This window comes from Onychostoma macrolepis, chromosome 02, assembly GCF_012432095.1.
Source record: "Onychostoma macrolepis isolate SWU-2019 chromosome 02, ASM1243209v1, whole genome shotgun sequence".
NCBI classification, from domain to species: Eukaryota; Metazoa; Chordata; class Actinopteri; order Cypriniformes; family Cyprinidae; genus Onychostoma; species Onychostoma macrolepis.
The window spans coordinates 35000891-35025838 of NC_081156.1; the positions used below are offsets into that span (position 1 = coordinate 35000891).

Here is a 24948-nt window from a genome sequence, read left to right on the forward strand (position 1 = left end):
TCTGACGAGAATCCTCTGGTTGAACTCTCAGCGTCTGGTCAAGCGTGTGTGTGTGTGTGTGTGTGTGTGTGTGTGTGTGTCCAGGTGCTGCTGCATATGTCGGGCTGATGCTCTGGCACGCTTTCACAGCATCGTTGCTCATCTCGAGCTCCACACCGGCCCTCAGAGACAAACACAGACACACATTCAGTGCTGAACTCAAACTCAGAATTTAATGCATCTAATCACATAAAGCTAAATAGAAATATTTTAAAAAATGCAAAATGTAAGAAATAAAAAAAAATGTTGTTAACGTCTTTAAATATTCAAAAACTAAATAATTTAAAAACAATTTTCATTAAATAAATTAAAGTTGAAATAAAATGAAATATATATAACATGAAAAACAGAAATATTGCATTTGCAACTAACTGAATTAAAATAAATATTCACGTATCTACTCATTTATATTCAGAACAGCAAAATAAACAGGAAGGAGAAAACACTTACCATCTTTTGTTGTTGATGTCAAAAGATCATTCAACCTCTAATTCTCAACAGAAGCAACAGACAAGTTTGATGATCCTCAAAAACTGTGAACAAAGCTACAGACTTAATTAAGCCTCGTTCACACCAAGAGCGTTGACTATAATGAAAAAGTTTTACAAATCATTCTAATACTATGAGAAATGCACACTATAACAATATCAACACAGAGGAACAATATCATTAGAATCACTCAGAATGATTTTTTTCCAGCTGATGAATGTTAACAACACTGACAAGCCAATCAGAACCCAAAAGAAAGAGCATATTGCAAATATAAAGGACAAAACAATATTGTGCATTAGTGTGGACGCCAAGGTGTCAACGTGCCTTTAGACTACATTAAAAGTTCAAAAGTTTGGTAAAATTTTTTTGTACATCAAGGCTGTATTTATTTCATAAAAAAATACAGTATAAACACTAAAATTGTGAAATATTATTACAATTTCAAACAGCTGTTTTCTATGTGAATATGTGTTAAACTGTAATTTATTTCTGTGATGCGCAGCGGTATTTTCAGCATCATTACTGCAGTCTTCAGAGTCACATGATCTTCAGAAATCATTCTAATACGCTGATTTGATGCATCAATGTTGAAAACAGTTCAGCTGACAAATATCTTTGTGGAAACTGTGATGCATTTTATTTTTCAGGATTCACAGATGAATAGAAAGGCTTTTATTTGTAACATTGTAAATGTCTTTCCTGTCACTTTTGATCAATTTAATGCATCCTAGATGAATAAAAGTATCAATTTCTTTCAAGAAAAGCAGTATATAATCTAATATCTAAAATGAATGTATAATATTGATGGATTAGATTTGCTGTGTTGACTGGTAGGTCAGTGTTTGTTTCTGTGTCTTTAGCGGCGCTGAAGAGCCCGAGGCTGCTGCTTTCAGTCTGTTTGTCTCTCTGTCCAGCAGATTTGAACAGGGTCAGATGGATGATGCACTGGGCTCCGGGGTCAGAGGGTCTATTGATTCACAGCGCTGCCGCAGGGGAAGCTAACAGCCGCGGGTCAGGATCACACCGGTCAGCTCTGTCAAAACGCAGGTCAAACACACTGTAAAAATGAGGTTTTTGAAGATTACTGAAGTGTGTTTTACAAGAAAATACGATTTCAGTTTTTCTACTTGTGTTCAATGCTTTACTTGCCATTCGTTTGTGATTATTTGTGTATATACACTACCAGTCAAGTTTTTGAGCAGGAAGACTTTTAATGTTTTTTAAAGAAGTCTCTTCTGCTCACCAATCCTGCATTTATTAGAAAAAAAAAGCAGTATTTGTGTATTTAAAATAACTGTTTTCTATTCGAATATTTTAAAATGCAATTTATTCCTGTGATTTCAAAGCTGAATTTTTTGCATCATTACTCCAGTCACATGATCCTTCAGAATCATTCTAATATTCTGATTTGTTGTTCAAAAACATGTATTATTATTATTATTATTATTATGTTGAAAACAGCTGAGTATATATTTTTTAAGCATTTGAAAGCACGCTCTTTGAGCATTTATCCGGAATAGAAATCTTTTGTAACACTATAAATGTCTTTATCATCAATTTAAAGCATCCTTGATAAATAAAAGTATTAGTTTCTATAACCCCCCAAATAAAAAATTATACAGACTCCAAGCTTTCGAATGGTGAAGTGTATAATGTTATAAAAGCTTTTATTTCAGATAAATGCTGATCTTTGAATCTTTATATTCATCAAAGAATCCTGAAAAAATGTACTCAACTGTTTTAAATATTGATAATAATAATAATAAATGCTTCTTGAGCAGCAAATCAGCATATTAGAATGATTTCTGAAGATCATGTGACACTGAAGACTGGAGTAACGATGCTGAAAATACAGCTTTATATCAGAAATCATTACATTTTAACATATATTCACAGAAAACAGCTGTTCATACAGCTGTAATCATATTTCACAGTATTACTGTTTTTACTGTAGTTGTGATTAATTAAATGCAGCCTTGATGAGCAGAAGAGACAGAGCGGAATGCTTTCAAAAACATTAAAAATTATTAATTATTCCAAACCTTTGACGAGTAGTGTAAATGAAAGCATAAATAAATATGGAAATAAATGTAAGAATAGGGCTGTCAATCAATTGATCTTGTAAGCTGCATTAAAACATGCAGTTCCTTTGTAAGGAAAGAAAACTAAATATGTGTAATTATTGGATTCTGTAATTTATATATATATATGGGTTTCATATATAAATAATCTGTAAAAAGGGTCTTTCTCCATTTACAGAGAAATGCATGCTACATTCAGTCTCACTCAACAGAAAGAAACCATTATGAAATCAATATATGTAAAAATTTATATTTCACAAAATAGTGTCTGTAAAGTGTAATAAATGCATTAGCAGCATGGAAAAAACATAATTGCAATAAACATTTAAATTACTGCATGCATTACTTTATAACCTTGGACATGTATGAATGCATAAAAAATGAATGATTTTGCAATAAATTATTAAATGAGTATTGTAATAAAGATATTTACTGCATTAGATCATTTGTTTATTGTTTTGTGTTTTTATTTTTGCAGATTTGACGGTTCTGACCATTGCAGCTCCAGTCACTGCAATCTACTGCATGATTCATCTGCATCTTACATGCATTCATGAATAAATCTGAAACTCTGCAGAAAACATCAGGAGAGGCTAAATTACTCTGATCTGAGGAAACATCAGGCCTGTAAACGCTCAGAGACCAGCGGAGGCGTCAGAGCAGAACATAAACAGAAAAGACAAGATACAGAAAGAAGAATGAATCTTAAAAGGCCCATAGCTGACATTTTTCTCTTTTTTTATGTCATGCTGGTCAAGGTTTCTTGCACCAAAGACAGTCATAATTTAGTTTTTCTAATCATTAGTCACCCCTTCTCTGACCCTTTATAATTAAACAGGCTGTTTGTGCTGCTGAACGTTTAAGACCTTCAATGAATTATTATGATTGGAAAATTGATTTCCATGTGAAATGAGTAACTGCGTGTAGTTGGAGATTTTTAATCAGTTCCATTTTAGATACAATGCAAAAAAATGTTTCTCTTACTTAGTATTTTTGTCTTATTGCCTAATAAAAATATAAAAAAATTCTTAAATTAAGACATTTACCTGAGAAGCAAAACTACTCGAGATATTAATTCAGGGGAGGGGGGGGTCATCAAAATTAGGTGATGTCTTTCTAATTTTGGTTTATAATTTTTGCTTATATCCGTCTTTATTCATAAGCATATGTATGCATTTGAATGTTTAAAGATTGTAAGTTAAGAATTAACTGTACATGCCATTATGAGACACACACACACACACACATATATTGACATATTAGTAATGGTACTACATCCAAGAGAAAAGTTAATAAAAAACAATAATAATAATTAGTGCATTTAATATTTTATAATTTATCATATTTAAATAATTTATAATTTATTTCAGATTAACTGAAATTTAAATGAACAGCATTTCATTTTGCTTCACTGGTTGGAAATCATGAGAATAATCACAAATTATGTTGTTCCAGAGACAGAAACAAAGCAGAAAGTGTCAACATAATTGATATTCTGCATCATATTTTGCATATATTTCAATATTTTCTCACTGTGTAAATGGGTCTTATACATAAAAGTATCACAAAATGCCTACATGACAAACTGAAAGTATAAACCTCATTCCACCCTGAATAATGGCATGCAGAGATCAGCCAATCACAACACAGCTCATTTACATACAGACGCATTAGTTACAGGTGCAACAACGATCAACATCAGAAGCAGACTTCAGGGAAACAACAAAACCAAATCCGTCTAAAGCTGTATACGGCCTCCTGCTCTTTGTTACCTTAGTTAAAACAAATCTAATCAGTCTTATTTTCAATAATGTGTGCTTTATAACGAGGCACATTCATTGTGTGCGGCTAATGTTGAGTCTAATGAAGCTGTCAGCGCTGATCTATTAGCAGGCGTCTGCAGCTCGTGTTATAGATGCTCAGAAGAGAGGCTTCAGAATAAAAGCAGCCCGTGTGAATAACGCTACTCTTCTGCAGGATTCAGGGCGTCAAGTGATGTTTACTCGCCGACATTCATCGCATCCTAATTTCTGTGATTTTATAATTAGCCTGATACTGCAACGAGACCATAAACTCATTACTGAAAGCCTGTGACTTTAATTACATAATGAGCACAAACGTCTTGCACGCTCATTTCAAGCCTCATAACGCGGAGCCAAGTGTCAGCGCTTCACATTAGTTCTTATTTTACATCATTTACATACAGTTGTATTATTTACTAACATTTAGAATGAGTTTATTTTTAGATTTTAATTTTAATTATAGTAGTTTTGTTTTTTTGTCTTTAGCTTTCATTTATATTTATTTTAATTTTAGTACTTCAACGTTAAAATTTAATGTCAGTTAGCTGCCAAGAAAAATTTTAAGAAATTTAAGTTGAGGTTTTTATCCACTATTTTCATTTTATTTCAGCTTTCACTTTTTATTTCTATAGCGCTTTATACAATACAGATTGTTTCATTACAGCTTTACAGTGAAAAACAGGAAAATAATTATTTCAAGATTATTCAAATTGCATGAATATCAATGTTTAGTATTATTTATGCACTTCTATACTAAGTATTAGATTTATTTTTGCATTTTAATTAGTCATTTTATGTGTTTTTTGATATTTCTATTTAGCGTTGTTATATTTCTTTCAGTTTTAGTAATTACATTTTTCAACTTCAATTTCTTTATTTCAGTTAGTTTCCAAGGCATTTAAGTTTTTAACCACAGGTTTTTAATTCAATATTTGTCTTTTATTTCAGCTTTATTTCAAGATGATTTAAATCGCATGAATATCAGTCTTATTTTAGTATTATTTATATATTATTCTAGTATTTATCTATATCAAGAATTATCCTTTATTTTTATATTTTCCTTTTGATTTCATTTTAAGCTTTTGTAATTTTGTTGTGTGCTTTTTGTCATTTTTATAACTTTTTTATATTTCTATTTAGCTTTTTTTCTATTTATTTCACTTTCACTTTCACAGTTAATTGCCATGGCAACAATTTTCCAATATTTGGCCTTTTTTCAGCTTCATTTCAAGAATCTCATGAATATAAATGCTATTTTAGGATTATTTATATACTATTATAGTATTTTTTTTAATACTTAAAATTAGCTTATATTGTCATTTTTATTATTTTTTTTTTTTTTTAAAAAATATTTCTATTTAGCTTTAATTTCTATTTGTTTTAGTAATTTTTGTAATTGCCAATTTTTTACATTTTTATTTCAGTTAGTTGCCAATTTACATGCAAGTTTTTTAAATTGAGTTTTTCATCTCATATTTTCAGTTTTTCTTTATTTCAATGAATGTAAACCATTTTTAATCATTTCACTGAACAATAACAACACTGTCATTTAGGACTGTAGAAATGCACCATTCATCAATGACACCTTAAATATTTATATCCCATCTTAAACTCCTGAAAGAGTCTCTATGTCGAGGTTAAATATCAGATTATATGAAATGATGTAGTAGGAAGTAAAGGAACAGCTCAAATGATTCATTCTCAGGCACCAGCTCTGTTTTTATATTGACTTACAGCTGTGCTGCAAACACTGATTGATTTATTGCATAACTCTGTTTGCAGCTGATGTATTTTTCATTATGAGACTCCTGTTCAAAAACACACACGATTAGGATTCAGATCGGCTCCTCGGAGAGTCAGACTGAATTTACAGACCGGATACTTCAGCTACTATGAGTTTAGAGTGAAATTATCAAATTTATTTACCACCTAATTTCCCAGATAACGTGTTTGTGTGAGTTATTCAGATCAGTTCAGTTCTCTGAAATAAAAAACACCAAAGACTTTTATCCTCCGCCACCAAAACAAAAACTCTGCAAAACATGCTGTTTGTTTTCAATTAAAATGCTTAAACTTTCTTAAATCAAGGTTTAATTGAGATGCAAAATGGCAAGATGTTTAAAGTCTTGTTCAATCAGAAAATGATCAGAGAGTTCACTTGAAAATGAGGGAGAAGTATCTGTCGGTGGAATAAATTCTCTAAAGGTTCCTTGCGTTGGGTCTTTCTGAAGATCACAGAGGTTTGAACAGATAAGAGTCAGATAACACTGAATATAGAGCTGAATATCCCGCATTTATTCCTCACGTCACAGTGCTGAACAAACATAGCATTAAAACAGAAAACACAAGCTCTGATGATGACGTGAAACACTTCATTAATGTGATGCATTTCAGAGTCAATGTTCAATGCATGACAGGACACGGTTACAGATCTGAGTTATTTAAAACAAACAAACTACACTGTAAACAAAGTCTAGTTTTGAGGTCTAGAGTATGTTCAACCACTTTTGTCCATTTCCTGGATATCTTAGTCTTTACCAACAAAGACAACGTTGTGTACACTTGAGCCAACTTAAAACTTTAAGGCAACCAGATTCAGCAGATTTCTGAGTTTTCTCAACTTGTCGTTTTAAGTTTATACAACAAACATTTGAGAATCTCCCACAAAAATAAGTTGAGCAAACTCAAAAATGTTTTTTTTTTTTTTTACAGTGTACATATTAAACTAAGTTAAGGTTTGTCATTCGTAAACAAGCATTAAATTCAATAATGTGGTGACTTTTTACACATTCTTTTTTAATTCCAGGAAACAGAAAAAAATAAATGACCTTAATGACAGTAATTGTCCTTTCATTTTTTCTATTAGCATTGCATTGCATGAGAAGAACTAAAAGAAAAACTAAAAGAAGAACTAAAAAACTATTGTTGAGAGAACTCAAGTCTTACTGCATCAAGTTGCCTTATTTTTTTATGTTTTCTCAACTATTTATTTTTTTACAGTGTATCTGAAACAAAATTAGAAAATACAATAATTTTTTTTTTTTAATAAAAATTTAATAAAAATATTTTCATTTCATATTCATTTAATCTAAAATAACTAAAACGGAAATAAAAATGTATGAAAACTATATAGGCATAATTAAAAAATTACAAAAACACAAAATTACTAAAAATATAACAAATTATTATGAAAGCAGAAATAAAATCTAATTCAAAATATTAATAAAAATTATAGTATCTCATTGATACTAAAACTGAGCTGAATAATGATGCTATTTTCATTTTAGAGCCGCCTCTATAACTGAAAATAAATTATGAATTTATTCATGTGAATCTAACTAACTAAAACAATTAGTTAAAAATCAAGGAACTTATTTCATTTCAACTGGTTGCCGAGACAACATTTCTAATTTTCATTTGGTTTATGTAAAATAACTAAATTAATGAAAACAATATATACTGTACATATTAAAATTATAATAATAATGATAATAATGACAAAAACACAACTAAATTATATATATATATATAAAACTAAAATCAATTCAAAATATAAATCAAAAATTCACAGTGATATTAAACTTACAATAATCTGAATAATGTCAACCAGCATTACTATGAGCAACACAGAAATGCTGCATTCATTGATATTTGAAGTGACATTAGCCAAGCACATTACTACACAAAGACAAACATTTGATTTTTGCATATCTAGAATAATATACATTGATAAATCACTCAGAAAGAGCGTCAGTGTTCCTGCTGATTTCATGCTCAATGACACAACATCTGCTCGAACATCACTGCTGCCCCACTAAACGCTCTGATTTCAGAGAACAAGATTTATGATTTCTTCTAATCTATTCCTATCGAAGCCGCCAGACAAAGAGAAATCCTGCATTGTTTATGGTGCATCATTATTTAATATATTGGCTGAAGCCCAAAACAGATTCACAGCAGGTCGGTGTGAAATTCTTGCTTTATGCGAGCGGATTATTCTCATCGTTCATCTCATGCATATTAATTATGTATATAGGCTTGCGAGAAGCAGTCTCCGTGGAGTCCTCCGTTATGTAATGAACTATAATTATATGTTTAAATTTCCCATTGCTCTTAATGCAATGCCTTCAAAGACGAGAGCATTTCTAAGAGAAGAACATTTACTGTCACATTAATATTAATAACGTGACTGTCTGATTCCTGGCAAGGTTTTAGCGTGTCATATTTCGTGCTAAAAATTATGAATTTGTATTTGCAAAAAGAAAATGATAGCTATTTTAGAATAGCTATATTTTTGTGTATTATTTTCATGACAATTAAACACATTTAACCCCAAATTCTCATTAGTGTAATGCAAAACAATGTTATAGTCTACTAATTAAATAATAATAATAAAATGTATAAAATATTTATAAATGATGCTACTATTTGTTGAACTGCCTTTAAATATAATAGAGAATCTAATAAGAATCATAATTGAAAATAATAGCAAAAACCCTCAAAAAACAGTTTTATTGTCATTAAAACAATGTCAAAAAATAAATGGTCCTAAAAATAGGCTTCTTTCTAAATACATTTTTGTATGTATTAGTTGTTTAGCATTTTTAATTTTCATTTAAAGTTGAACTGGAAATAAAATAAATAATAACTAAAACATAATTAAAAGTAAACTGAAATAAAAATAAATTAAGCCTAAATAGTAATATTTAAAACAAGGAAAAACTAATAAAGTGACAAAACGCATAAAAGCATTACTACACATTTTACTAAAATAAAAAGAAATTAAACCTAAATAGATATATTTTAAATAAACAACAACTAAGTTTTTTTTTTTTTTAAGTTGAAGCACTAAAATGACTAACTGGAAGTAAAATAAATAAAAATGAAAACTGAACAAAAATAAAATTAATTATACATAATAAAAATAATATTTAAAAAAATAATAATAAAAACCTAATTCAAAAATGACAAAAAAGCAGCTGAAATAAAAAAAGAAAAGAAAATATAAATATTATTATTATATCATTTTTTGTATAATATTACTATTATTATATCTTTTCCCAGTCAGTTTAAGTTGAATCAGTAAAATAATAACTAGAAATAAAATAAAAACTAAAACTGAAAAAAAAAAAAAAAACCTAAATAGTAATATCTAAAGTAAACAAAAACTAATAAAAATTACAAAAGCACATAAACATTACTAAAAAATTTAAACTAAAATTAAAATTAAAACTGAAAGTATAAAAATACAAACTAATTCAACATATTAATAAAAACTCTAAATAATATTAAACTAACACTGGTGCAGCTGCTGGACACTTACAAAGCAAACGCATCTCTGATTGGTGGATGAAGCCGCCAATCAATCTTCAGCGACAGGCTTTGATGGACCCATGATGACATTTGCTGGAAATGGAAAGAGAAAAATGTCCTTCCCACAGCCGGCCGTTCAGAACGACCGCTCTCCGTCTCTGTCAGAGGCTCCCGCTCTGAGGGACAGAGGCATTATGGGAAATAACTTCTATGGAGACAGATGGGCTTGAGGTTCCGGTGAGGACTGCGGCGAGGAGCGCCATCGTTTATAATGATGAACCTGCGAGAAGAAATCAATAAAAGAGGCGAGAATTAGACTACACAGTGATCAGGGATGAATATACACAAAAACTCCAACATCCAAAACGTAAAAAAAAAAAGGGTAATAAATTATGATATAATTAAAGAATTAAAGTTATTTAGTGCGACAGAATGAGTAAGTTTCTCTCGCTCGTTTACAGCTACTTGATATTCTCACCCGTTTAATGAGCATCGTTCATCATAATAATACACACGCGGCCGGGATGCATCTGAAAGGTCACAGCATATTCACGGACTGCAGTAAAGGCCACGCCGTCTCATGTTTGTGTGAATCTAGCAGACGCTCGAGTGCAGCTTTTCAGAGGAGAATAATGTGCTGCAAAATCTGTCAGATATTTGAGTCTCTTGCTCTCTATTTCTTACGGTAGAGATGTGTTTCTATAGTCTCACACAGCCAGATATTTAACCCTCTGGTGCTGCTCACATGGAGGTCAAATGACTGATTTTTATTGCAACTAAATGAATGTACTGTATTTTAGTTTGATGTTTTTTTTTTTTTTTACTATTTTGTATTTTCAGGGGTTTTTATGCTACTACATTATGGAACAGATATGATCTATTTATCTGATAACCACTTTTTCATAAAACAAACTAATAATATATTTTTTGTTAACTGAAATAAAATATTAGATGAGAATCATCAGTGAAAACAATGCCAAAATATTAATGGTCCTAAAAAATAAACAGTGATTTTAAATTATTTACGATTTATTTCAATTAACAAATTTTTTTTAAAAGTTTTAGTTAACAATAACCTTCATAGACATTTATAATGTTACAGTAGATTTCTATTTCAAATAAATTCTGTTCCTTTGAATTTTTTATTCATCTGTGAATCCTGAAAAATAAAATGCATCACGGTTTCCACAAAAATATTGTGCAGCACGACTGTTTTCAACATTGATAATAATCATGCACTGTAAAAAGTGATACGTTGAGTTAACTTAAAAAAATTGAGGAAACCCGTAACCTTAAAATTATTAAGTACATAATAATTTTAAAAAAGTTAAGTGAACTTGTCAATTCAATTAACTTTTTTTATTATAATTTACTTAAAAATTTTAAGGCAACGGGTTTCCTCAATTTTTTTAAGTTAACTCAACGTATCACTTTTTACAGTGTGTTTCTTGAGCATCAAATCAGCATATTAGAATGATTTCTGAAGATCACGTGACACTGAAGACTGCAGTAATGATGCTGAAATATTCAGCTGCGCATCACAGAAATAAATTACAGTTTAACAGATATTCACACAGAAAACAGCTTTTTCAAATTATAATAATATTTCATTTTTTTCTGCATTTCTAATTAAATAAGTGCAGCCTCAGTGAACTACATTCACTTTCACTTATAAATTACAGAATTCCAAACGTCATATTATGAATTCAGTTCAGCTTTCCGCCAAAACCAAATCAACCAAACCAAGAAAACACCCTAAAATATTAAAGATGTCTAAATTGGATCCATCCCAAAGTTCCCTCATTTTCCATCTCTTATGATAGCAAAAGACATCTCAATCTATTTCTCTGTTTCATTTCTCTGACTCTATTCCTGCCCTTTGCTGAGCGACGCAGATCTACAGAAGAATGGCTCGGTGTCTTGAGGCTGAAATGGAGGAGATTAATCCCCTTTTCCCCCTCCATCATCTTCACCTCGTTTATCCCTTCATCTACGGCGCACACGCAGGTGAAAGTCATGCCAAGGACAGCCGGCCGCTCAGCGGAGGATCGGAGGACGGCGTGACGCGGCCGTAATAACCGCTTGATCCCGCCGCTCCCCAAAAACAAACAGCTGAACGATGGAGGGATGAAGCGGATGGATAAAAGGTGGATGTTTAATTATGGAGTCTGTGTGTTCATGAGCTCTTGTGATAAGACATGAAGACCGATCGCATACATATGCAGAGAAGAGACGGCGGGAACTATGATGTTCATATATTAATAAACACTAGTCATTTACATTTGAGGGAACTGAAAGATTATATTTACAAAAAGAAGCTTTTTATGGAAGCGGATGTGATTTTAAGCTTTTTCTCATTTCAATGGTGATAAAAATCTAGTAATTATTTTTATTATATTTGCTCTTTTATATTCATAAAGTCAAATGGGATGGAAAAAATTGCCTATGTATATATTAAAAAGTAAAATGAAAGCATTTTTGGAAACAGTATCTAAAGGTAAAAACTTGACAGCAATGTACACTGAAAAACGTTAGGACTTTTAGGAAAAATTCACTCAGAAATTGCTAGTAAATTTCACAAATAATTACAAAGAAACGGCAAATGAGTATAAAATGAATGCCAATGAAGTACAGAAAACGAAATGGAGTTGCAGTTGTTTAATACTGTGTGTCCAATGTGTCCCTGTATTTTTTAATATACCCCTGAGATATGTATTTTGATTTATACAATATGCTTGGTTCTCAATAGATGAATAAAAATTCTTCACACTAACACAAATGACATACTGAATATTCACAATATATTTCTAATGATTTCTCAGGTAAAATATTTACTTACGTTTTTAATATTTTTATTTAAGTTTAAAAAAACTAAAACCGTTAAAAACGTGTTTGTTACTTGAATTAAAATGAAAGTAGATAAAATCAAGTGTAGTTCACCAAGGCAAAATGTCACATTTTTAAAAGTGACATATCATGAAAATCAGACTTTTTTTCCATGTTGAAGTGCTATAATCGGGTCTCCGGTGCATCTACCAACCCGGAAAACATGAAAAAGATTAACCCACTAACTTTTTTTTGGTAAGCATTTCTCTGAAAGCTTGTGAAAAAACGAGGCGCTCAGATTTCACTCCCCTGGTGACATAGAAAGGGGATCTTATTATAATATCGCCGCCCCTTATTCTGCATGTTTATATATGTGTACATGTAATAAATACATGTGATTTCTTTCTCAGCTGTTTACCTTCACAGACATAACCACTGTGTTTTTGCAACTTATGTGTGTTTTTACTATAAACTTGTTTGTATTTGACAGTTTAAGCACAATAAGACATGAAAGAGTACTTGCACTGTAAAAAGTGATAAGCTGACTTAACTTAAAAAATTGAGGAAACCCGTTGCCTTAAAATGATTAAGTATATAATAATTTTTTTTTTAAAGTTAAGTGAACTTGACAATTCACTTAACTTATTTTTTTAATTATCATTTACTTAAAAAATTTAAGGCAACAGGTTTCCTCAATTTTTTTAAGTTAAGTCAACATCACTTTTTACAGTGTGGTTTAGTACTCACATGCCACGTGACCGCCGCTTTCTGTGCACGTGCTTCAGATGTGTGCGCTCAGACAACCCCCATATCAGAAGTTTAAACTGATATAGCTTTAAAACGCATGATTTCAGCACGATAGACATGGTAATCAAAATCAAACAGATGTTTTTTGGCAGGGACGAGCTGTAAAGCAGGGCTGCCAGGTTTTCACAACAAAACCCGCCCAATTGCTATGCAAAACCAGCCCAAAACTAGCCCAATCGTGTTTCGAGGGGGTAAAATACATGTTTTTTGGTGAGGTTTCCCTGGTAAAATTCGCATTCCAGGGACTGAATATCACGTTATTGGGGTCACTTCAACCCACGGACATGAAAAACAACCCATGGAAACAGTGTTAAAGTAGCCAAATTCAGCAGGAAAACCGTGCACTTGGCAACACCGCTGTAAAGGCACAGCGCCATTCTGGAAAAGTGGGCGGGGAGCAGCAGCTCATTTGCATTTAAAGAGACATGCACAAAAACAGCATGTTTCTGCTTCCATTCAAAGTAAGCATTTTCAAAATTATATAATAAATGATCCGTGAGGTATTTTGAGCTAAAACTTCACAGACACATTCTGGGGACTCCTGAGACTTATATTACATCTTGTAAAAAAGGGGCATAATATGTATCCTTTAACTAAAATAACTAAAACTTAAATTAAAAAGAATAAAAACTACTAAAAATGACAAAACACAAAACAAAATTCCGAAAACAAAATTTAAAATGAAATGGTAATCAAAAAAATATCAAAATATTAGTGAAAACTATAATAGTATCTTAATACTAATATAACACTGGTGCACAGTATGTCATTTATTCTATATGCATATGTAATAGCTATGATCTGTAATTTTTGCTAAAATGTGCTGTATAAAACAGAGCACAGCGCATGTAATGTCCTCAGTTCAACCTTCCATTTCCAGTGTAACAAAGTGATATTCACTTTATACTGTCAAAAGCTGAAAAATACCAAGATTTCACTTTTTCTTTACTGTATCACCCAGCCGTAAACACACACACACACACACACACACGGGCAAACGCAGAGGAAAGAATATGACCTCTAATCACAATGTCATGCTCTAATGGATGATCATCACACACACAGACACACACACACACACACTTTCTCTCTCTCTCTCTCACACACACACACACACACAGGACTCACTCTCATCTGAAATCCTCACGTCACGCTATCAGTCTCCATTAATGAGCCACACTTATTGTTTTCCAATAATTAGATTTTTACAAACCAGAGTGAGGTAAAATTCAACAATACTGAGGAATCTCAGAGCGTTACGTGTCACAATGAATCATGACTGTTCTCCAGTTCTGCTGCTGGTGAAGCTGCTACAGAAACACGAGCGTGTCAGAGGAGAATGAGGTCGCTTTCAGAGATGACGTTGCTTTGATAAAGCCCACATTGCTCAAAATTATCACCACTGTGTTTCAACCAGGTCCTGAAGATACTGGTGTACAGAACCATTTCACGCCCATCTATTCATTCATTTAAGTAGCCATGAAATTAGTATGACAATGAACAATAAGCCGGTCATTATCACAAAATAAAAGCCTTCAGGATGAAACAAGAGCTCTTTGTATTCATGATAGTGTTGTGATAATGACCGACTGACTGTAATGCAGATGATCATGTAAATACAGTTAGAATAAAATACAGTAAGAAATTATATATTTTTATTTATAAATTATATATTTAAATGTATTATCTGCTTAAAATTACTGATATATATATATATATATATATATATATATATATATATATATATATATATATATATATAATTTAACAATAATTTTAAGCAGATAAATTTAAATAATATTTTTATTTTATTTAAATAAATAATATATTAATATTTGTTTTATTTTATATAAAAGTATCGTTTTTCAATTATATATATATAAAAAAAAATCTAATACAATATAGTTAGAATTAAACCATTACAGATGTTAACCTATTAAATTAAATAATTAAAAAATATTAAAAATACTAAATATAATTATATTTAAAACAGTTACAGCTGAAGGGGTATTAAAATAGCCAATTAAAATATTTAGAATTAATCAGTAATTTAGAGAAGATATATATACACATGCGCGCAATTTCTATAAATGTATTTAAAAATATACAAATATTAAATACAGTTATATTTAATATAGTTACAGCTAAAGGGTGTTTATTAGAAATGACATACAGCCATGTTCACAAAGAGCATAACAAATTATTCTACTGTATTGTGCTTTTAACACCATTGGAATTCTAGACAGTCCAATCAGAAGAGAGTAAAATTAATTAAATTATTTAAATTATTTATTATAGTATTATATTGTGTACTATTACATTTATTTAACAAAAGTTTTATAATTTGAGATTAAATATGCACAAAATGGAATATTTTTAGCTGATGGAATTGTTTCAGAGTCTGAGAGAGACAGACTTTCCCTTGCCAATGTCATGTGCTTCAGCACACATCTGTTGAGAGCGTGTTTGCTGGTGCCAAAGTGAAAATGTCTCCCTCACAAAATCAATGCAAATGGGCTGAACACAATTCGAATGCGATGGTACACAAGAAATCACCCACGAGGAGCGTTTGTCCTACATGTGACTGCCAACACAAACATACCGACGCTAACAAAGCCATCAGACGCACACAGTCCTGAGTTTACACTCGACACCAGCGGAGCCAGATCCTCTCTGACAGACAGTAGGCGAAGCAACCTCACATCACGTCTGACTAAATGATGTCAGAGAAAAGCCCCGAGGATGCGGATTGAGTCATAAAAGGCCAGAAATAGCAGCGTACAGATACTGAGACATCCTAAATGACAACAAATCTGCGCTCGACTCGCAGCCGGCTTCACATCGCTGCCAGAATCTCCAGTAAGTGGCCGTCGATCCACATTAAGAGCTCTGAATGTTCACGCAATGTAAATCAGCACATAAATCACACGTTCGTCGCTGGCTCTTCCAGCAGATCGGACGCTCTCTGTGTGCCTGTGAGAGGAAGATAAAGAAGTGTGTGATTGGCTGTTTGTCGGCGTGTGTGTGTGTTTATTATTGCCAATTGGCGATTAATCACGGCGGGCGACGGATCTGAGCGGGTGAAGCCTGGCAGGACCACGGCTGGAAGCAGAGGAGGAGGAGAGATAAAGAAAACACAAACAGGAGGAGGAACGTTATTACTGAGAGACAATTCACTGGGAGAGACAGAAACACAGACAGACAGACAGATGGAAGGACAGAGAGATGGTCTTCTTTAAGACATATCTTAACTATTTTCTTATTTCTTGTTTATTTAAAAAAATGTATCCATGTAATTATCTACTTAATGATTTATAGATCTAGTCAATGCTTTGGCAATACTCTGCAAGTCATGCCAATAAACATCACTTGAATTGAATTGAATTGAACTGACAAAGAGACAGACAGACAGAAAGACAGACAGATGGACAGACGGACGGACGGACAGATAGACGGATAGACAGACAGACGGATAGACAGACAGACGGATAGACAGACAGACGGACACATACAGACAGACATAGAGACAGACAAACAGACAGACGGACAGACAGACAGACAGACAGACAGACGGACACATACAGACAGACATAGACAGACAGACAGACAGACAGACAGACGGACGGACAGACGGACAGACAAAGAGAGACAGAAAGAGACAAATGGACAGAGAGACAGACATAGAGACAGACTGACAGACGGAGACAGAGAGACAAAAACAGAGAGACAGACAGACGGATAGACAGACAGACAGACGGACGGACGTACAGACATACAGACGGATAGACAGACAGACAGACGGACGGACAGACAGATGGATAGACAGACAGACAGACAGACGGACACATACAGACAGACATAGAGACAGACAGACAGACAGACAGACAGACGAACGGACGGACGGACGGACAGACAGACAGACGGATAGACAGACAGACAGACAGATGGACACATACAGACAGACGGACAGACAGACGGACACATACAGACAGATGGACAGACAGACAAAGAGAGACAGAAAGAGACAAATGGACAGAGAGACAGACTGACAGACGGAGACAGAGAGACAAAAACACAGAGAGACAGACAGACGGATGGAAAGACAGATGGACAGACAGACGACGAGAGACAGACGGAATGACAGACATTGAGACAGACAGACAGAAAGACAGAAAAACAGAAAGACAGACTGACAGACAAACAAACAAACAGACAGACAGAGAGACAGACGGAATGACAGAAAGTGGTGCATGTTGCATCTTCAAATGCATGTTATAAACGCCCCAATCACACAGCAGATGCAGAGATGGAGTTCACGTGGAGCAGCAGAGACATTGTGTCAGGGTGCGGGTGAAGTGATGGAGCGAGGACTCAATGGTGCAGGAGAATGGGCTTTTTATTAATAAACAAACAAACAAAACAACAAAAACTACCCCGATGGGGAAAAGGGCTAGCTGGCAACAAGGCTGGGCAGGACAAGGCAAGGTAGGATCAAGACACAACTTGGGTGTATTCAACGATGACCTGCACAGGACTGCAAACACAGGAAGGATAAATAGGGAGCAAATGAGGAAGGTAACGAGGGAAACACAGGTGGGGCAAATGAACCAATAATCCGGTAACAAGTAGGGCAGGGTCAAAACAATTGACATGAGAGCACATGGCACACAGGAAACAAAGACAAAAGCCATGTGCTCACACAAAACAAATACACAAGCACATGGCCAGCAAAACAAATCACCAGCCATGTACAAAACAAGACACGAACACGCAGCTAATGACAATTCTCATCAGCCACGTGTTCACACAAGACATGATAACATCAAAGCATTCGGAGGCAGCATTCCTAGGCAGGAAGGCATCAAGGCACGTCCGAATCCAAACTCTGCTTTACTTCCTTACCTTCTGATCGAATTTTGAAGGCAGCATAGATGTATCCTTCGCTACCTTTGATATCCCACAATCCTGTGCGTTCCATTCTTTGTCGGTTGAGCTAAAAAATAAAGATGGCGTCTGAAAGTTGCGTTTGGTGGTCAGTTTGTATGTAAATGTATATTTCTGACTAAAAAAACGCTGCCTGCAAAACCATTTTGCAGGAGCACACTCGAAGCCGTGCACTCGCACGAAAACAGGACATGACAGGAGAGTCAGGGCTCTGTCACAAACCATGAATAACACTACACCGAAGTGACAGAACCGCTGCAAAAACCAGATCATGAGCTGCTCGCGTGTAAATGAACACAGAACATCGCTTCACTCTGAAACATACAGTGCATACTGCATATATTTATTGCATTAAATCACATGATCTGCAGATGTGATGTAGTGAGACGCTCATTTCCATCGTTCTTTGATCAGCCGTCTGTCAGCAGTACTGAGAGACAAACGCTGACAGAAAACACTCCACACACGCCACTGGACACCTGGAGAGAAACATTTCTGCTGTGTGCTAAGTTTAGAGCACGCTAACAAACACACGTACTGCTGAATCCTGAAACACACGCCTCTGACATGATGCTCAATCTGAGTTTTTATTTATACTACAACAACTCAACATGAAATTAAACTAGATTTTTATATTTTCTCAAAATAATTAATAATAATAATAATAAAATAAAATAAATGTGAGTGTTGTTTGCTCATGCAAACCAGTGTTATTTTAGTATTATTTATATACTATTATAGTTTTAATTAATATTTTGAATTAGCATTTATTTTTTACTTTCGGTTTAAATTTTTTGTTACATTTTTAGTAATTTTGTTATGTGCATTTGTGCATTATTTTTTAAATATTACTATTTTGGTTTTAATATAACAATAATTTTATTTTACAGTGCAAACGTAAAATTACAATACTAATATTTATATAAAAATCTCTTAATCTCAAAAAGATTTACTGTGCTTTTTTTTTATTTTGTCCAAAAATTGTGAGACTATATAATCAACGACTATAAATAACAATAAAAAATAGATATATTACTATTACTATTATACTAAGATGTATTACTGTTAACTGTTAATTTTACTACTACTATTACTATTAAGGTTTGTATTATTTATTTAGGTTAGATTCTATTACTATTTATTTTTATTTCAGATTTAGTTTTTATTTTTATTTCTATTTAGTAATTTTAGTATTTCAACTTAAATGCTTTCTTGGTAAGTTTTTCATCCAATTTTTACATTATATTTGAACTTTATTTAAATTAACAAAAACTTTTTATTTTTATATTTATATTTAATTTCGGTTTAATTTATCTTATTTCAGTTGTAGTTTTTATTTCTAGTTGGTAATTTTAGTGTTTCAACTTAAATGAAAATCAGAAATGTTGCCTTGGTAACTAGCTGAAATACGTTTAATTTTTTTCATCTAATATTTATATTTTATTTTATTTTATCTTTATTTAAATTAACAAAACGTTTTAATAGTTTTAGTTCTAGTTTTAGAAAATAACCCTGTGCAAAACTCACCGACAGTATTCAAGCTTTTTGTGGGTCTTTTTCCCTTTTTTTGTTGTCAGAAACATTTGAAGTTACAGAAGTAAAATGAGCTGAAAATAGAATTTAAAGTTTCACTGATCTCAGACGTTTCTCCTTAAATCCTTCTAAACCTCTAGACGAGACGAATGTGAGACTACCAGGTCTGAGAAGCAGCAAAACGCTCCATTTGCACTCCATTGCTGTCTAGGAGAAACAGCGGAGATCTCATTTGTGATAAAGAGAAACAATTTGTGAATTTGAAATGAACAGATTTCATTTGTGATTATTCTGACTTACGGCTCACACACACACATTCGTTCCACGTCGGCAGGACTTTGAGCTCCTCGTGAGTCGGTTAGCTGGTCAATCCTCCATCAGGTGTTTGATTTGAGCTCAGATATGGATGGGATTTCACACCACAATCACTCAAACTGGGAGAAAGAGAGATGCTTTATCGCAGAAACACACACACACACATACAATGTCAACAAATCTGAGCCGAGCGTGTGTGTGTGGCCGCACACAGCAGAAGAAACCAGCAGAGATCTGCAGTCTTTCCGCATGTCCATTGATTTTCAAAGAGGAACTGAAGCTTTCGGACGTCTTGTGAAGAAATACACACCTGATTAATTCAGCAGACGATGACCAACCTGGAACACACAGGAGATTTCAGGAGATTTCACAGCAACACCAAACACAATTCAGAATAATGATTGTCAAACGTTCAAACATACAGAGGCTGTGCATGTCTTGCTTTCTTATTCCTCTCACAACTTATTTTTCTCATGATTGCAGTATAAACAAAAAGTTATTTTGCATTATCTCACAAAAACAAGACTAAAATATTTTCATTTTATAATTTAAAAGTTAAAATTTTTACTTTGTATAAATATAAATAAATAAAATAACATTTATTTTTATTATTTTATTTTAGTGTATTTTAAATTGAAGCTATAAATATAACATTAATAATATTTTGATAATATTTTATTTTACTGTATTTTAAATAAATATATATTCTAACATTTTACTTAATTCAATTTTATTTTAGTTCAGTTTAAAAATATCATTAAATTTATATAAAAACCAGTAATACAAGTAAATGCTTAGATATTATTTATACAAAAACAGTGTTGTTATTAGGGTTGTCCCGATCAGGGTTTTTTTTTCACATTTCAAGTACATTAAGTTATTAAAATCAATCCAATGTAGACAGAGTTGTGCAGATATAAAAGTAATTATATTTATGATGTATGTATATGTATATATATAACAAGATACACTCTCTCTCTATATATATATATATATATTCACACACTGTATTCAGACATTGGCAGATGTACTGTAAACATGTTACAATGGTAGATATTGTAAACAGACTTTGTGGTCACAATTATGATATGGGACTACTGATATAAGCTTCTTGTATTTTATATGTACAAAAAAAAAAGAATAATTGCAGCAAAGTGGAGATAAGGTTAGAAAACATGAAGCTTCAGAATGCCAGTCATCGGAATCAAGACGTAACCCATAGCAACACATTATAATAACAATGTTTCGCTACCTGAAATAAAGTGCAGTAATATAAAATATAAATAAAGAATATAAATAAAATATGCATTATAAAATATAAACAAAAAATAATTTAACTTGGAATTATTTTATTTCATTTAGTTGCCATTTCCTTTTACGTTTAGGTTAAGAACTAAAATAATTAAAAATGAAATAAAAAATAAATTAAAGCTAAATAAAAACTATAAAAATACAATAATAAATGACAAGCACATAAAAGCACTCCTAAAACTTAAATGAAATTTAAACGAAAACTTAAAATATAATAAAGCCAATTCAAAATATTAATAAATATAATAGCATAGAAATAATAGTAAAATATTAATAAATACCAATAAAATAAAATAACACTGCATGAAAATGGATTAGAAAAAAATTAAATAAAATATCAAGGCTTTCCTAAAAAAAAAAAAAAAATACCAGTAATGCATCTAGATAACTTACCAATATTAAACAGCACCATCATGGCACAGTTAGCATCAATATTTGCAATAAATATACAGTTTTTGCAGCTCCTAGCTACTGTAAATAAATATAAAATGAAATGCACTGAATGTGATCAACAACCTGAAGAAATGAACTACATTTGATCTTTTTAATAGAGATCATGTAATGAATGCTGAATAAATCCTGCTCGGCAAGAACAAAAAATTAGAGTGAACATTACCACATAATCCAAATCACGAGCTAATGACGAGAGATACGAGCGGTTTTATTAAAAGAGCGCAGGCTGGTAATTGTCTTAGCAGCTCATGAATGTTCTGGTGAGCACAACATCTGCTTCATCTGTGGTTTTATGACGTTCACAGTGTAAAATGGGGATATTGTCATTATCTGAGATGGTATTAGTGAGGAGAAAGTCATTTACAAGTCTGTTATGCAGTCATCTCATTAGACTGAACATCAGCGTCTGTCCTGCTGCTTCCGTCTCTCTGAGTTTCTCTTTTTCTGTTCTTGCTTTTTGTCTCTGTGGCAACATTTAGAATTGCATTCTATATTAATAGCACCACTTCTGCAGTATATTTAATGTGTTAATTTATGCATAGAGTACTAAGATGAACAATAAAACATGTTGCATGGGATATTGTATTCCACAACGCAATGAATCCAACCTGACATTTCATTTTCAGTATAATACATAAACCAGGAGTGATTTCATAACTTGATCAGACTGCCAAAGCTTAGCTATTTTTACATAAAAACAGTTATTGTTAACTAAAAATTTTTTTTTTCAATTTTTTTTTTTTTTTGTTAATTGAAATAAAGCTTAAATAAAATATTAAATATTAGATAAAATATCAAAATTAGATGAAAACATAAAATGAGAAAAAATTGAAAATTAGAAATGTTGCCTTGGCAACTAACTGAAATTTTTTTAAATAAATAAAAGTGAAATAAAATTACTAAAACGAAAATATTAATTACTACATAAAATATTAAAAACTTTAAATTAGAAAAATTAAAAAATGTAAACAAAATTTGAATTGTTGCTTTGGCAACTAACTGAAATAAAACAAGTTCAAGTTAAAGTGCTAAAATTACTAAAAACTAAAAAATATTTTTAAAATAATAATAAAAAAAAAAAGCACAAATTACAAAAAAAAAAAACTCAATTTAATAAACTGAAAAAATAAAAAAAGGTAATTCAAAATAACCCTAACCCTTTTAAAGCAGTAATATTAATATAAAAATATGCTATACTATATTAGCATACCAATAATCCTAAAATAACACTGCTTAAAAATGGATTAAAAATGAAAAAATAACAATTAGGTTTGATGATTTACAACAAAAAAAAACTGTCCAATCTGAAAATGTTACAAATCGTATCTATACATGTTCAAGACTTAACAGCACGTCTCATATCACGCAGTGACACAAGTCCTGTGAAACACATGTCAGTATACAGTGTACACTACACAGTATGTGCTAGTCTTTTTCTCCATTGAAATGCAGGGTTGATAATGTCCTTTCAGCCGCGCCGCCGCTGATTGCAGATAATTACACCCATTTGAAAGCAGCTTTTCAAATCCAGCCGCAGTGGAGCATTTCTGCGGCCTGTCGTTTAAGAGCCGTGTTGATATAACAGTCTTTTCACGCAGCTCGCCTTTGTTTCACGAGCAGCACGAGCTTCTGCAGAACAAGACAATTTCATCTGCCATTAAAGCGGCAGTTCACCCAAAAATGGACATTTGCTGGTCATTTACTCACCATCAGGCCATCCAAGATGTAAGTGACTTTTTATCTTCAGTAGAACATTAAAGAAGATTTTTAGCTGAAACCCTGCTGATTCATAAAATGAAAAACAGATTCACAGGCAAGACAAAATTAAAACCCGTGGCTCCTGACGATATATTGATGTCTAATGAAGTGAAACGAACGGTCTGTGTAAGAAACTGATCATTATTTACTACATTATTACCTGTAATCCAGAGCCTCAGGCAAATGGGAATCTGATTCTTTTGAACAGTTTGTTTCAATAAACTGGTTCAATTTATTTGTTCATTGATTGATTAATTTGTAGATTTGTGCTGCTCGAGCCACGAACTGATTCAGATGATTCGGTCAGATTTGGTGAACTGGTTCAACTAGTTCACTAAAAAGAATCGGTTCAAAAGAATGATTCGTTCGTGAACCAGACAACACTCCGGACCTTTTGCCAGAGGCTCTGGATTACAGGTAATAATAATGTAAATAATGATCAGTTTCTTGCACAAACTGATCGCTTCACTTCATAAGACCTCAATATATCATCAGGAGCCACGGGTATTAATTTTGTGTTGCCTGTATGTGCTTTTTTGACTCTGAAAGAGCCGGTAGCCACTGACTTGCATTTTACGAATCACCAAGGACTACAGTTTCAGTTCTATTCAAGAACGCCAGAGGATGAGTAAATTAAAGGGATAGTTCACCCCAAAATTAAAATTTTGTCATTAATTACTCACCCTCACGTCGTTCCAAACCCGTAAGACCTTCGTTCATCTTCGGAACACAAATTAAGACATTTTTGACAGGGCTGAACTCACTTGAGAGACTACAGATTACGGCTGCGTCCCAAATGACGCACCTGATGTGGACTTGCGACCCTTGCTGAAGTGCACAAGTCCGCAGGGTGCACTGTTTGTCATTTTAACACTCAGGAGGCGGCGAGCGTCACCGTTTGAGACTGTGATGCATCGTGTTGTGAAGTGACGTACACTTGACTATTACCCAGCAGTCCATGTTGGATAATGTCACTAATAGACGACTATAAGGGCCACCCAGAGAGGCGTCGTAAGCTCCTGATGAGAAGCCTGTTATTTTTGTGGCCAAAATCTACACCAGCATCACATTTATCCAATTAAAGTGAGGCCAATCCCAGAATGCATTGGCAACACATGGCTCAGGATCAAAAATATTTCACTCTAATTACAATAGAGTACAGTTCTGCTCATACAGTAATTTTACAAGAAGGCAACATGATGCATTAAGAGCCTTTTTGAATTGGGAAACATGTAAATGCCTTACGTAGCTTCTGAAGGGCTGTAGTAAATTAA

General features: G+C 32.7%; 1 long non-coding RNA gene across 1 annotated transcript in view; it reads right to left on the reverse strand.

Annotated features, from left to right (window-relative positions):
• Window positions 1–933: 933 nt before the first annotated feature.
• Window positions 934–24948, reverse strand: part of LOC131552329 (uncharacterized) — a 42668-nt gene continuing 18653 nt past the window's right edge. The window contains exons 6-10 of the long non-coding RNA XR_009273943.1: window positions 20463–20490; window positions 20138–20271; window positions 18263–18353; window positions 9738–10007; window positions 934–1588 (exon numbers count right to left, since the gene is read on the reverse strand). This is a non-coding gene — a long non-coding RNA (uncharacterized LOC131552329). The remainder of the gene's footprint in view (window positions 1589–9737; window positions 10008–18262; window positions 18354–20137; window positions 20272–20462; window positions 20491–24948) is intronic.